This window comes from Rosa chinensis, chromosome 2 (assembly GCF_002994745.2).
Source record: "Rosa chinensis cultivar Old Blush chromosome 2, RchiOBHm-V2, whole genome shotgun sequence".
In the NCBI taxonomy this organism is placed as follows: Eukaryota; Viridiplantae; Streptophyta; class Magnoliopsida; order Rosales; family Rosaceae; genus Rosa; species Rosa chinensis.
In genome coordinates this window covers 78,466,140-78,480,818 of record NC_037089.1, presented here as the reverse complement: position 1 = coordinate 78,480,818, position 14,679 = coordinate 78,466,140, and positions in this window count along the sequence as shown.

Sequence of the window (14,679 nt, the reverse complement as noted above, 5' to 3'; positions counted from 1 at the left end):
AGAAATAAGCAGAAGCCAGTTTTTTCTCAAAGAACAGCCATACCAAACATAGCCTATATATCTTTTCTTGACGACAATCAGCAGCAAATTGAAACACGGTCATGTCTTGTTCATTAGTTATTTGATAGATGTTTGGATTTACTTTATGTTAGAATTAAATATGAACTTGTCACACATTAACATTAAGTATATTGATAATTAGCTAAATGTCAAATCTAGTTTAACATGGACACAAACTCAAATCAATACTTGTAACTTAATGAAAGAGTGTATCAATTCATTAAGGTAAGTAATCATATTCTTAGTCTGCAAGAAAGACTACAATGATGTGATACATTAAGAGTCTAACTAGGAAACCTAAACCGATATGGATTGCTTTAATGGGAAGCTTCTTGAGGTTTAAGTCTCCTATATATACAGATGAATTGGTCCCTGTTGCCACCACGACCTATTGCATAAGTTCTGTCCATTGAGAAGCAAGTTGGTAAGTAATAGAAGACTATATTCTAGTGATCGTTGTTGTGCAGTTGTAGAGATGGAATCCATGCCAGTAATTGCTCAAGGTAAGTCTCGATTCTTATGTGATTATTGTCAAGCTTGTATGCATATGATTGTGAGCATGTATATGGTTTTACAATTGGTATCAGAGCATAGGCTCACAAATATGAATTCAGTTTTTGCTTGGCATGAAAATCATTTTAGGGTTTTGCAAAACAAACATAGCATAATTGTTAAGTTTTTGATTGTGCTCAATAACCCTAGTTGCATTCCCGGTGTGCGTTAGGTTAGAGTAGATGGTGACCGGATGAAATTTACAATTTCTTGATTATTATGTGGTTTCTTGGAATCGAAACAATTGTCTGTGCTTCAATGTGTATGTTTTGATATGCATGTTGAATTGATTGATGATATTGCATTGTATCTGTAATTGTGTAAAATTGTATGAAGAACAAAAATCTCGCAGAAATTGTTTACACATTGTTAAAGTTGACAGATACAAGAGCTTATTTTCTTACAAGGATGAATCTGGATAGAATATAAAGTAAAAGAGCTCATATGTATTGTGGTTTTCTATTGGCATAAGTGATTATGACGCACAAAGCATTCTTCATTGATGTTGGCAGAAAACACTGATCAGGTACCTGACCAAGTAATTGTACCTGATCGATTAACAAAACTGAAATTGTGTTTTAAAACTATGCTTCAGTTTTATCTTCCAAAGAAGTGGTCAAGTATGGTTGTAGAATACAAAACAGCAGTATGCATGCTTGATGAAAATAAATACAGATACTTAGAAAATTTTCTTCCGTCTAAAGATGTGGATAAATTTCTTTGGATAACTTGTTTTCATTGAACATGGTATATTGATAAAGAACTCCAGGATGTTATGCTTCTACTCAAAAGTGTTGCTTAACATTGTTTTTGTTATGGACTGATATGAATGCAAGTATGGATGATTAGATTTTCTGTATGAACTTTTCTTGAACTGTTCTTGTTTTGGTTGCTAAAAGCATAATAAAATACAGAAAACTTAGAGTTATTTTCTTTACAAATTGTGAACTCACTTGAATTTTATTTTTGCTCCTTAGGTAACTCTTACATGAACTTGAACAGTGTCTTGATGCTAACTGGAACCAACTATAGAGCTTGGCTAGACTCTGTAGAAAATTTTATGGGAATGCATGAAAACATAGACTATTGCTTTACTGAGGATAAGCCTGAAGAGTTGAATGAAAAGAGCACCAAGAAAGAAACTGATCTTTACAAGAAGTGGCATAGATCCAATAGAATGGCTAAGAACCTCATTCGTACCTCCATGTCTAAAACTGTCAAGGGAAGTATAGAGGAGCCTGAGCTAGCATCAGATTTTTTGGAACTCATAGATGCTAAGTTTAAAGAAAGTGAAAAAGCAGAAGCAGCTAGGCTAACCAAGGAGTTTCATGATTTGAAATACATGGGTTCAGGGGGAGTTAGAGAGCATATTATGAAGATGATCAATATAAATGGCAGACTCAGGGAGCTCTTGATGTGGGTTAGGGATGAGCAGGTAGTGCATTATGCACTACATTCCTTAATTGCCTAACAGTTTTAGTCATCTTAGGACCAGTTACAACTCTCAAAAGGGAAACTGGAGTCTAGATGAACTTATATCTATTTGTGTGGATGAGGAAGCTAGAATCAAGGAAGAAAAGGAACCTACTACAGCCATAAACCTCATAGAGAGTCTAAAAAGAAAAAGCCCCAGAATAAGCTCAAGCCTATCAAAGCCATAACTAAGAGTTCAACAGCTGCAGTGGCCAAGGAAAACAGGTCATTTAGGTTCAAGTGCTACTTTTGCAAAAGAGTAGGACACATGAAAAAGGACTGCACTGGCTATAAAAATTGGTTAGCCAAAAAGGGTAAGATTTTTTCTAATACAGTTTTTTCTTTAGAAATTAATCTTATAAATGTTGAACCACAGTCTTGGTGGATAGATTCAGGCTCACCTATTCATATTACTAATTCTTTGCAGGGATTCATAAGGAGGAGAATCCCAAAAAGTGATGAAGTGAACCTGTGTGTAGGCAATGGCATGAGAGTGGCAATCAAGACTATTGGAACCTTAAAGCTCGATTAGGATTAGGAAAATTGTTAGTTTTGGATAATGTTTTTTATGTACCTTCCGTGAGAAGGAATTTGGTTTCAGTTTCTCTTTTAGTAAAATCTGGTTGTAGACTTGTTATGGATAGTAATAGAATTCTTATTTCTAAAAATTCTGTTCAAATTGGTTCTGGTGTTATTATGAATGATTATTTACAGTTAAATTGTTCAATGGCTCAACAAGAAATTTTACTTGTTGAAAATAACACAAATAGTACTAGCACTTTAACAGGTGTTAAAAGAACCAAACTAAATTAAAAGTCTGCATTTTTATGGCATAGAAGACTCGGTCATGTTTCAAAAGAGAGACTGAAAATTTTGGTGAAAAACAACATCCTAAATGAACTTGATTTTTCTTATCTAACAGATTGTGTGGAATGCTTTAAGGGAAAAATAACTAATATTAGAAAGAAGACTGCATATAGAAGCCAAAATTTATTAGAACTCATACACACTGATATATGTGGACCATTTAGGCATCAAACTATCTGTGGGAATGTGTATTTTATCATATTCATTGATGACTTTTCTAGATACAGTTATATTTATCTACTTTCAGAAAAGGCACAAGCATTGAAAATCTTTCAAATCTTTAAGTCTGAGGTAGAAAATCAACTAGAAAAGAAAATCAAAACAGTAAGATCAGATAGAGATGGTGAATTCTATGGAAAGTACACTGAATCCGGCCAACAAAATGGTCCATTTGCCTTGTTTTTGCAAGACAATGGAATTAAAGCTCAATACACAACACCCTATAATCCAAAACAGAATGGTGTTGCAGAGAGAAAGAATATGACTCTTTTGAACATGGTTAGATGTATGATGTGTACAACTGGCATACCAAAATTTATGTGGGGTGAGGCTTTAAAAACTGCAAATTATATTTGCAACAGGACACCTAGCAAAGCCATAGAAAATACTACTTTTGAGCTTTGGTGTGGCAAGAAACCTAGTCTTCATCACTGCCATGTTTGGGGATGTCATGCAGAAGCTAGGATTTATAATCCAAGCTTGAATAAACTTGACCCCAAAACTGTTAGTTGCTATTTTATAGGCTATCCAGATAAATTTAAAGGCTATAAATTATATTCTGCTCATCATTCACCTAGAATTTTTGAAACACATCAAGTAAAGTTTCTAAGTGACAAAGTTCACAATACAAACCTTGAGGATTTAACCTCAGATTTTGAGGAAATTGTGTCAAATGAGAATATAAGTGTAGCATTGCCTTTAAAACAAGATGTAACTGATCAAGTAGCTATATCTAGTCAAGTAACTGATCAAGTAACTGACCAAGTACCTGTAACTGGTCAAGTAACTGATCAAGTACCTGTAACTGGTCAAGTAACTGACCAAGTAACTGATCAAGTACCTGTAGCTCAACCTAATCTTGAACATTCTCAACTTAGAAGATCACAGAGAGTAAGAAAACCAACGTATGGGGGGGGGGGGAAGAGAGTGACTACATTGTTTATCTGCAAGAAGCAGAAATTGAAATGGACTGTGCAGAGGACAATGATCCAACTACATTTAATTAGGCCATTGAAAGTAATGAATCTCACCAATGGAAGCTAGCAATGAGCCAAAATGCAGTTTGGGAATTAGTTGAACTTGACCCCAAATAAAAGCCTATAGGTTGTAAATGGGTTTTCAAAACCAAAAGAGATGCAAATGGCAATGTAGAGAGACATAAAGCAAGATTAGTTGCCAAGGGTTTCACACAGAAGGAGGGCATTGACTTTACTGAGACTTTTTCTCCAGTTTCTACAAAAGACTCGTTTAGGATAATCATGGCTTTAGTGGCTCATTTTGATATGGAGCTGCACCAGATGGATGTTAAAATAGCTTTCTTGAATGGTGAACTAGATGAAGTGATTTATATGAGGCAACCAGAAGGGTTTGTACAAGCTGGAAGTGAAAACTTAGTGTGCAAGTTAAGAAAATCAATTTATGGCCTAAAACAAGCTTCTAGACAGTGGTACAAGAAATTTGATTTTGTAATTTCTACCTTTGGATTTACAGAAAACCTTGTTGATGAATGCGTTTACTTGAAGACAGTTGGGAACAATTTTATTTTCCTAGTTCTCTATGTGGATGATATACTTTTGGCTAGCAGTAACCTAAAAATGCTTAAAGATACCAAGAGCTTTCTGTCAAAGAATTTTGACATGAAAGACTTAGGAGAAGCATCCTATGTACTAGGTATTGAGATTAAAAGAGATAGGGCACAGAGACTACTTGGTTTGTCTCAACAGAATTATGTTACCAAAATTTTAAAGAGATTTGGTATGGAGAAGTGTGCAGCTGGAGAAGTTCCCATGTCCAAAGGAGATAAACTAACCAACAACCAAAGTCCCAAAAGTGATGTTGAGAAGGAATATATGGAGTCAAAGCCTTATGCTAGACTTGTAGGAAGTCTCATGTATGCACAAGTCTGCACTAGGCCAGACTTGTCTTTTGCAGTATGGATTTTGTCAAGATTCCAGTCTAATACAGGCCATGAGCATTGGGTAGCTGGGAAGAAAGTGTTGAGATACCTGCAGAGAACCAAGAATTACATGCTAGTTTATAGACAAGTGGAGGATCTGAAACTCATTGGATTTTCAGACTCGGATTTTGCAGGGAATTATCCAGACTCCAAGAAGTCGACTTGTGGATATGTATTCATGCTTGCAGGAGGTGCTATTGCTTGGAAAACCATGAAGCAAACTCTTGTTTCAACTTCTACTATGCAAGCTGAATTTATTGCAGTATATGAAACTGTGTGTGAAGGACTTTGGATTAAGAATTTTCTCATGCAGACCAAAGTATTGAGCCACATTGTGGCTGGCACACTTGTGATTTATTGTGATAATGAAGCAGCTATTTTCTTTAGCAAGAACAGTAAAAGGTCAAATAATTCCAAGCATATCGATCTAAAGTATTACAGTGTTAGAGAAAGAGTAAAACATGGTGAAATAGTTGTTTTGAGCATTGACACAAATTCACAGCTAGCAGATCCTTTCACCATGGCATTGTCAGTAGCTGCATTCCAGAAGCATACAGCAAGCATTGGAGTTTTAGCTAATCTACATGCTTAGGTTCAGTAGAGAGTTAGTCCAGTTGGAGCATTTAAAATTCTAAGGCTTTTTGAGTTCTTGTATTTTCAGTTGTGATCTTTTGACTTTATTTATCACAACTTATTTGTAATGGCAGTTTATTATTATCAATAAAATTTTTGAGGTATTTTCAGACTTTGGTTATTGCTGCAGCTTTTATTGAATGTTCTGAAAATTGTCGATTTTGTACTTAAAGTTATACTTGCTATCAGATGGCTTAAATCATGTATAGCATGATGTTAAGGTTCAAGCAATAATTTTAAGCCATTAGTGTTCAGTAAATTTGCTTGAGTTTCTGGTTTTAGAAACATAAAGTAGGACCTAATATATGTTTACTTGTTGATACACATTAACATATATTGTATCACTTCTGGTTTGACATATGTGGATTGCAGGAGCTTATATTGTGGTTTTGAAACTCTGCATTTTTGTTAAAATGTATACTGTTTCTTCATTTACATAAGTAACTGTGATCTGACCATGTTGGAATGGAATTCTGGTTTGAATTGTTGTCTGGCGGGCACTTCAATAAGTTAAATAGATTATGGCATTTTCTGGTGCAAGTTATCAAGGTTAATATGTGTTAGTCCAAGGGGGAGATTGTTAGAATTAAATATGGACTTGTCACACATTAACATTAAGTATATTGATAATTAGCTAAATGTCAAATCTAGTTTAACATGGACACAAACTCAAATCAATACTTGTAACTTAATGAAAGAGTGTATCAATTCATTAAGGTAAGTAATCCTATTCTTAGTCTGCAAGAAAGACTACAATGATGTGATACATTAAGAGTCTAACTAGGAAACCTAAACCGATATGGATTGCTTTAATGGGAAGCTTCTTGAGGTTTAAGTGTCCCTGTTGCCACCACGACCTATTGCATAAGTTCTGTCCATTGAGAAGCAAGTTGGTAAGTAACAGAAGACTATATTCTAGTGATCGTTGTTGTGCAGTTGTAGAGATGGAATCCATGCCAGTAATTGCTCAAGGTAAGTCTCGATTCTTATGTGATTATTGTCAAGCTTGTATGCATATGATTGTGAGCATGTATATGGTTTTACACTTTACCCATATGAGTAATGAACTCAACTTTTCCTTGTTCTACTGCTCGGAAGATGGCTGATTGCAGAAGGATATCATCTTGCATTTTTGTTTCAATCACTTTACACATGCAACGTAAAAATTCGTGAATTCGGGTATGTATCAATTTCATACGATGTATGCGATTGATTCCTACGTTGACCATGAAAACAATATAAAGTTAACAACGTATATTTAAATAAATTGATAACTAACAAAATAAATTATGGATCTGAACCTAGCATACCCAAAAGTCCTCCGAATAATCGTCCGAATAAACTGGTAACTGCAATATAATTATTTAAGGAACAAAATTGTGAATAGAATTAACGACAAGAAAATGTATCAAATAAAAGATAGGAGGAGCACATGTTGTTGTGGTCATTATGGATTAGGTAAACATACCTGAGTGAATGAGACATTTTTGATTACATTCCATCATTTTCTGGATCATGAACATTTATACTACTATCATGGGTTATTGTTGGAGTAGGTGGTATGACGATATCTATATCAAGATATATGAGATCAAAAAATTTATGGTACCTTAGATGAATAGAGGACAAAAGCCTAATATGAAGAGAAAATAGGGGGCAGAATAATTACGGTCATAAATCCATTGTTCCAAGAAGTTAAGTCTGCTTTCGCTTAAAAATAAATGTTTACATTTCATGCTCTCAGCCAATCTATTCAAATGATATTTTCCAGATAAGTTTTTAGTAATAGCCAAACTTGGGTAGCGTTGTATTAAATCCCAAGAAATATCTGAAATAAACAAAAAAGAATATAAATATTACGTGGGAAAAGATTTAAGCCAACAAATATGCACTTTTATGTGATCAGTAATTAACCCAAAAAAAATTGTTGGAGAAAAGCTACCAGACTAATTGCTAGAGAGATATAATTAGTAATATATTTGTGACTGAAAGTCTTACTTACCAAATTGTTTATATATAAAACCTTGAGAAATAATTTCAGCTGCTTGGTGAGCATTGATCGAGATATCGAGTGGAGTGACAGAATACAGATACTTAACCAAGGAATCATTATACTCGAAAACAACCGAGGAATCGGTGGATCTGTTTTGATGAACCCTGACAAGTGGAATCATTTTGGTGGAAGGATCAATAATGCTAAGTAATTTCTTGTCCTTTTCAACCATGCATTTAACAATTTCCTCCGAGCATCGACGTAGAACTGGTGGAATGTCAAAAGCACAGCAAATAGCTGTACGACCAGAAGGGTCCAATATTTCTTCCTAGTCTTCTTCTGTTATTAATTGCACCAACTCCTTTTACAGTAACCACATTACCCCATGAGCTGGCGAAGTGAAGAGCTGGAAGGTCGGATGATGGATGTCTTAGTTCTCTTATTGGGTGTGGATTTTGTTTAAGAAACTCCAGTGCATCACTTGCGTTTCTCCCCCTCCAATGATATTCCACACAGTGGAAGAAATGTTGATAGGTGTTGTGATCATGATCATTGGTGGCGGAATTGGCATTGCTGCTGTGTCCTGCCAAAAGTTTTTATAATTTTTCCTATTAACATATTTTTCCATATGTTATCAAAAAAGCATATTTTTCCATATGTACAATGAGTAGTTAAAATTGCATCTTCAACTTAGTTAATTTTAATATTATATTATTTTTTATATGAAAATAAAAGAAACTTTTTTTTTTTGAAAGAAACTTCAAGGCACTTTATTAATGATTCAAATGGTTACAATCATGGAGTAGAACATTAGCAATGCAACTAGGAGAATGAGTTAGCCAAGTCTCATTCTGATGTGATTCAAAATCAATACTAAAAAATAGAGAAGAAACTTAGATATACAAAAAAATACTAAAAAAGTAATTTTTTTTTTTACATTTAGCACAAATATTGGAAGACAGTTGGAAATTGTTTTTATTTTTTTCTTTTAAGCTTTTAGTTTAGATGTTAAAGAAAAAAAAATTTCTTTTTTTTATTCTAGACGACATTGTAACTCCTCACTCCACCCTGATGTCAGTGAGATTTGAATCCATGACCTTCATAGTGTTAGTTAGGCTAGCTAACCAACAGTTCTCGGCTCACCGACAAAAAAAGAAGTTAAAAAGTAATATAGGAAGGCTACTTAAGTTGAAATTAAGTATAAACTTATTCTAAAAAAAAAAAAAATTAAGTATAAGCTTGAGAAGGAAATTAAATTAAGTATACATGACAACAATGCAATTTAATTTTTTTTTATCAAGACAGTAGTGCAAACGTTGCTTTTGTTTCAAATATATGAATTTGTAAAGAAATAACTCATAGCGTAGAGCGTGAGAAGTAATGTTTAAGAGGGTCGATGGAGATGATACCTTCAACTACTTGTTCATTAAGGTCTTTTAGTTGTAGCTCACCATCCATTGGGGACTCATGGTAATATCTCACATCTAAATACTAAGCGGAAAAAGATAAATTTCTATCAACTTTATAAATGAATCAAGAAAAATGAAAATCCGGTATTCGATAATGTACATACTGTTTTAGGGAAACGAGAATTGAGAGATAATCGTTGTGTATTCTCATTGATAATAGGGGCCTCTTTATATAGAGGATTACAATGCATAGAATCTCAATCATACAAGAAAGGTAATTCTACATTGAATAGGATTCTAGATCCTTCTAATTAAATCCTATTACCACTACGTCAACACTACACCAATAACAGCCTTTAGAGACAAAGCCTGGTGACGGAATAAACAAACCGTCTCTAATAATATATAATAGTGACGAAATTAGTTAGAACGTCTCAAATAATGATAGAGGCAGTAGTGTCAGTCTCAATTGATATAGTGGGCCCCATTAACTTTTATAAGTGTTAATCTTTTATTAATTAAAATTATGAATAACAAAACGTCAGTGCAAACTTTTTCAAAAAAAAAAAAACAAAACAAAACACCTCAATGTGAATGAGAATCCTCCTCTAGACTCATCCATTTACATGCCACGTGTGGGGTCCAACCTACAACCCTTTCCCTTCTATCTCCGTTTTTCTTCAATAGTCTGTTTTCCATTTTTTTTTTAAGAATATTTTTCCTCTCGCAGTCGAAACAAAGACTCTATTTTCTTCTTCATCTTCCCCAATTACTCTCTACCTGGCCATGAAATTTGGGGATTAGGGTTTGACAAAGTTCACGAACCCTTTCTTGCAATAGCTGTTTGTTCGCTACCTATACCGGAGCTCACCTTTCTCTCACCATAGACCACTTATAACCGTTGGCTTTCTCTATACGGCTGACCTTCGATGGTAAGAGATGGATTCGAACCCAATGAATCCACCAATAAGTCAATCTTTATTTCATAGTCTTTGATTTTATTTTACTTTTCACTTCATCATTTCCGTAGTAATTGAGTGCGAGCATTTGGGGGGAAGATTTAGGGTTTCGAATCAACTGTGGTGTCGAGGAGCGACGACGTTGTTTCAAGTCACGGGAAGAAAACTACATTTCTGGACAAGGAGAAAATTGTATGCCTCATTACTTAAGACTATAGTTTTCTAATTACCTGATTTGTTCTGAGTTTGCTTATGTCTTGAATATATCTGGTTTCTTTCTTGAATACATGCTAATTTAGGGCACACAATACATGATTTGAGAAAAGTTGGAATTTGGGGCTTAGGGTTGGAGTTATTATAAGTTGCCAGAAGTTTCAAACTAAAAAAATGCGGCCTTGCTAAACTTGAATTAGCTGGTATAGCTAAATAGTCCTCCAATTTTTATGTTAAGGATTCAACTTTGTCATATGCATAGCTCAGTCTAATCCATTATAAAACTTTTTCATAAACTCATCCCATTTCAATGTACATTCTTGTTTAGTTGCCAATGACAAGTTAACATAAGGCTCAGTCTAATTTCTTCATCTTTTCATCTATAGTCAATAACTTTCTTTGTTGCTCGATCTTGGAAGAAACAATGATGTATTTCACTGAATTATTGAAGGTCGGTGTCATCAGTTTTCAATTTGTTTAGCATAAATGACACTTGATTAGGTGTAAAACTACATTTCACAATATTGTTTCTTGTTTGTTGAGTCATTTGTAGATAGAAGATGAAGAGTTGAAGATTGCAGCTAAGGAAGACTCAGTACTCATCGAAAAGGGGAGTATTTTTTCTTTTCAATTAGCTTTTGCTGGATCTATCATTGTTTCAGTGGCATTGTGTTTTTTATTTACTTTTTTCTCTCAGGATTTACTATTGGACAGATTTCAATGTTGGGTGGTTTCTCACCCGGGCAGGAACTTACTTTCATTGTAACTGGAAAAGGTAATATATTTATCAAAGCCTAATATTACTATTCGCATGCATGTTCATCGTTTTTGTTTTATGTCTTATCCACTTAGAACGTGCTTGCTGATTTTGGGTACGCCCACCCACCTATGGTTCTTATCCTTTGGTTCAAATCATGTCAAATGAGTGCTTGCTTTAGCTTTTGCTTCTGTTTTGCATTGGAATTAATAGGAACTTTTAAATGGAATGTGCTACCATTGTTGTAGCTAAGTAAAAAAAATGAGAGTAATGTTATGAAAATTAAGTTAACTCGTTAATGTTATGTAAAGTATTAAATATGGCGTGGTGTTATTGAGTATGAGATGTCTGCCATTTAATATCATTCTCTTCACTGTGATATGTTTGGAGGTTATGATGGGGGATTTACTGGGTTTGAATGCTTTGAATCATATGTAGGATGCAGACATTGACACAAATTTGAATTGTGGCAGAATACTACCCAGGAAGATTGCTACAATTTCATCCAATGACATGTGATGGAAATGAATCTACGCAGGAAGGCTGTTGGAACTTCCTTGAGAACAAAACCAGTTATGCTTGATAGAAATGCAACTATCCAGGAAGGCTGCGGCTACCTTTTTAAGAACAAAGCCAAAAACAGTTGATGGAGATGATTGGCGATGTTAGATATTGTGCTCTCCGTTCTCGCTACTCTCTTTAACTATTTTTCAGTGTGAACATTGTTCTCAAGATTGATTATATTTTTCTAATGTATTGGATGTTATTTGTGTTTTTATGTATTCCTGGTTTCTGCAATCTACTTTTTATTTTATTTTTCAGAAGAAAAAAAATCTACTTTTTATGTATTATACATTTGTATAATACATAAAAAGTAATTTTTTTTATAATATTTTATTAGTATTAGAAACGGAAAGAAAAGTCTCTAAAGATTCTTTTTGGTTCTCCTAGCCACGTGTCTGAAAAATCTATAGAGATGGATTTTATATCCCAGCTGTCTCTAATACCTTTTAGAGACGCTACCTTTAGAGACAGACATCTAATTTGTCATTCAAACTATTAGAGACGATTTTGGGTAGTTTTTAGTCTCTAAAGATCTTATAGTGGCAATTTCCATCTGTCTCTAAAGGCTGTTATTGGTGTAGTGCAAGTAATCTAGAGTTTGGGCTAAACACAAATTAGGTTTTCCTTAAACACTCCCCCTTGTGTTGCCCAAACGCTGTGCTTCTCTCGTTGCCTCTTTAAAAACCTTGCCGAGTAACAAAAACCCAGTGGGACAAAAATAACCTCGGTCGAAGGGGAAAAAGAGCATAACACACCCTTCACGATTCGAGACGAACATGTATACATCTCCCCCTGATGTCTGCGCCTCCCCCTGATGACTACGATTATGGGAGTTCAGATAATTTCCGCAAGCCAATTCTTGCCACGTGTTTCTCGAACGTGGATTTGGGCAATGACTTAGTAGACAAGTCTGCCACATTGTCCTCAGATCGAACTTGGTTCACTTTGATCTTGAGGAACTTCTGTTGTTGCTGATTATGCTTGGTGTTATCGCTTTTGATGTAGCCTTGCCTCATTTGTTCAAAACAAGTAGCATTATCCTAAACGCTCGTAGGCTCATCTGTGGTAGACTTCAAACCACAATTGTTCTAACATGCGTAATTATGAATCCAATCCATATCCATTCACGAACCACTTCATGAAGAGCAATGATCTTTGCATTGTTCGAAGATATAACGACGGTCTATTCTGTAGACCTCCAAGATATCATGGTCTTTTCCCATGGTGAACACATAACAAGTTTGGGAGTGACCTTTGTGTGGGTCGGAGAGATACCCAATATCAGCAAAACCTTCCAAAACACATGTCGTTTTGGGATGGGGATAGTGGACGCAGGCCAATATTGGCGGCGTACCTGATGTGTGATGGGTCTGAATCCATCATCTCTTTGTAGGGATAGAACAAGCCCATATCACTCATACATCTCAAGTATCGAAAGATATCTTTTACACCAATCCAATGGCGTCGCGTTGGCGCAGAGCTATATCTAGCTAACAATTTCACAACATATGAGATGTCCGGTTTTGTGCATTGGGATAAGTACAATTATGCGCCTATTGTACTAAGTAAGGCATTTCTGCCTCTAGCACATCTTCGTCATCATCCTTTCGACGAAGAGGATCCTTTTCAAGATCAAGACTACGGACGATCATGGGGGTGCTTGAAGGCTTGACCTTGTCAAATTGCCTAAGCATCTATCGACACGATGCTCAAGTTCTAAACCGAGACATAATCGTGTTCTCCCAAAATCCTTCATCTCAAACTACGGATTTCAAGTGTTCAACGGTTTCCCTTAACTCTTTAAAGGCTTGATACGCTAAAAACAAGTGCTCAACTTAACCCTGCAAGATGTAGTCGTTAGCAATATAGAGTAAGCAGGGATCGTTCAAGCCGGGGATTGAGGGTAACTTTATAATTCACACAAAAGAAAACAAAACAAAACTAACTAAAGAACAAAACAAATAACAAAACTAAGAAAAACAAAAACGTCAAAGAGGGAAAAAGATGGCAGAACAAGATGGGGATAGAAGGGTGTGTTGCAATGCTAAGTTGAAACAGATTTGGGGTTTTTATGTTCCTATGAAAATAAAAGGAAAATAAGAAAGCAAAAACGATTTTAGAGTTTGAAAAATAATATGGAGAAGAAGTTAGAGACTCGGAAATCCACCACCAATTATTTTCGAACAATGTTAAGTTAACCTAGTTTCAATTACTAAGGTGTGAACAGAAATCAACCAAGAAACAAGTCGAAGCAGATCATGTCCCTTATTAATGTTTCCCTAATTACTTAGTCTACGTGAACGCACAATAGCTAAGCCTATCAAACATGCAATCAAGGTATAGAACGCTATCTTATCAACAACACATATAGTGTCAACATATTTGAAGCATTAAGATCTCATGGAAACGATTGATTATAGAGTTGCAGTCTAGGTGGAACGCCTACCTAGCATGCTCTTCTCTAGTTGTTTAAAACATCAACTTTTGTTCAAAGCCTTGCATACTTGTGGATTAGAAAACAAGACGATTAGGTGAATTATTTTCTAAACCTAGCTCCAATTACATGCATAAATCCTATGTTGGCCACCATAAAACAAACACATGTAAAGGTTTTCAATCAATCAGAGATAAACAACCAATCCACACCAAATATCAAGAAACTAAATTTAAACAAACATATGTTCTACATAATTGGGGCTTCAAACCTCGCCCCTAACAAAAAGTAACTAGCCACACATCGTCTTAAATTCAACAAATAAAAGCATGAGTATTAGATTACAAGATGATAAAAACCGTAAAAGGGAGAATATGAGAGCCACGAATTCACTTTTAGGCAGCCTTAGATGCAGGCACTCCTTCAAGATAAGTCACAGCAGAAGCTTGGTGGAGGATGGAAGATGGATTGCACGGTTTTTCTTCTTGAAGACTTGGGAATTTTAGACTTTGTGTGCTAGGGTTTAGGGCAGAAGATGGCGCTGTAGGGTGGTGTTCTCCAACGTGTTCAGAGCCTCTCTATATATAGA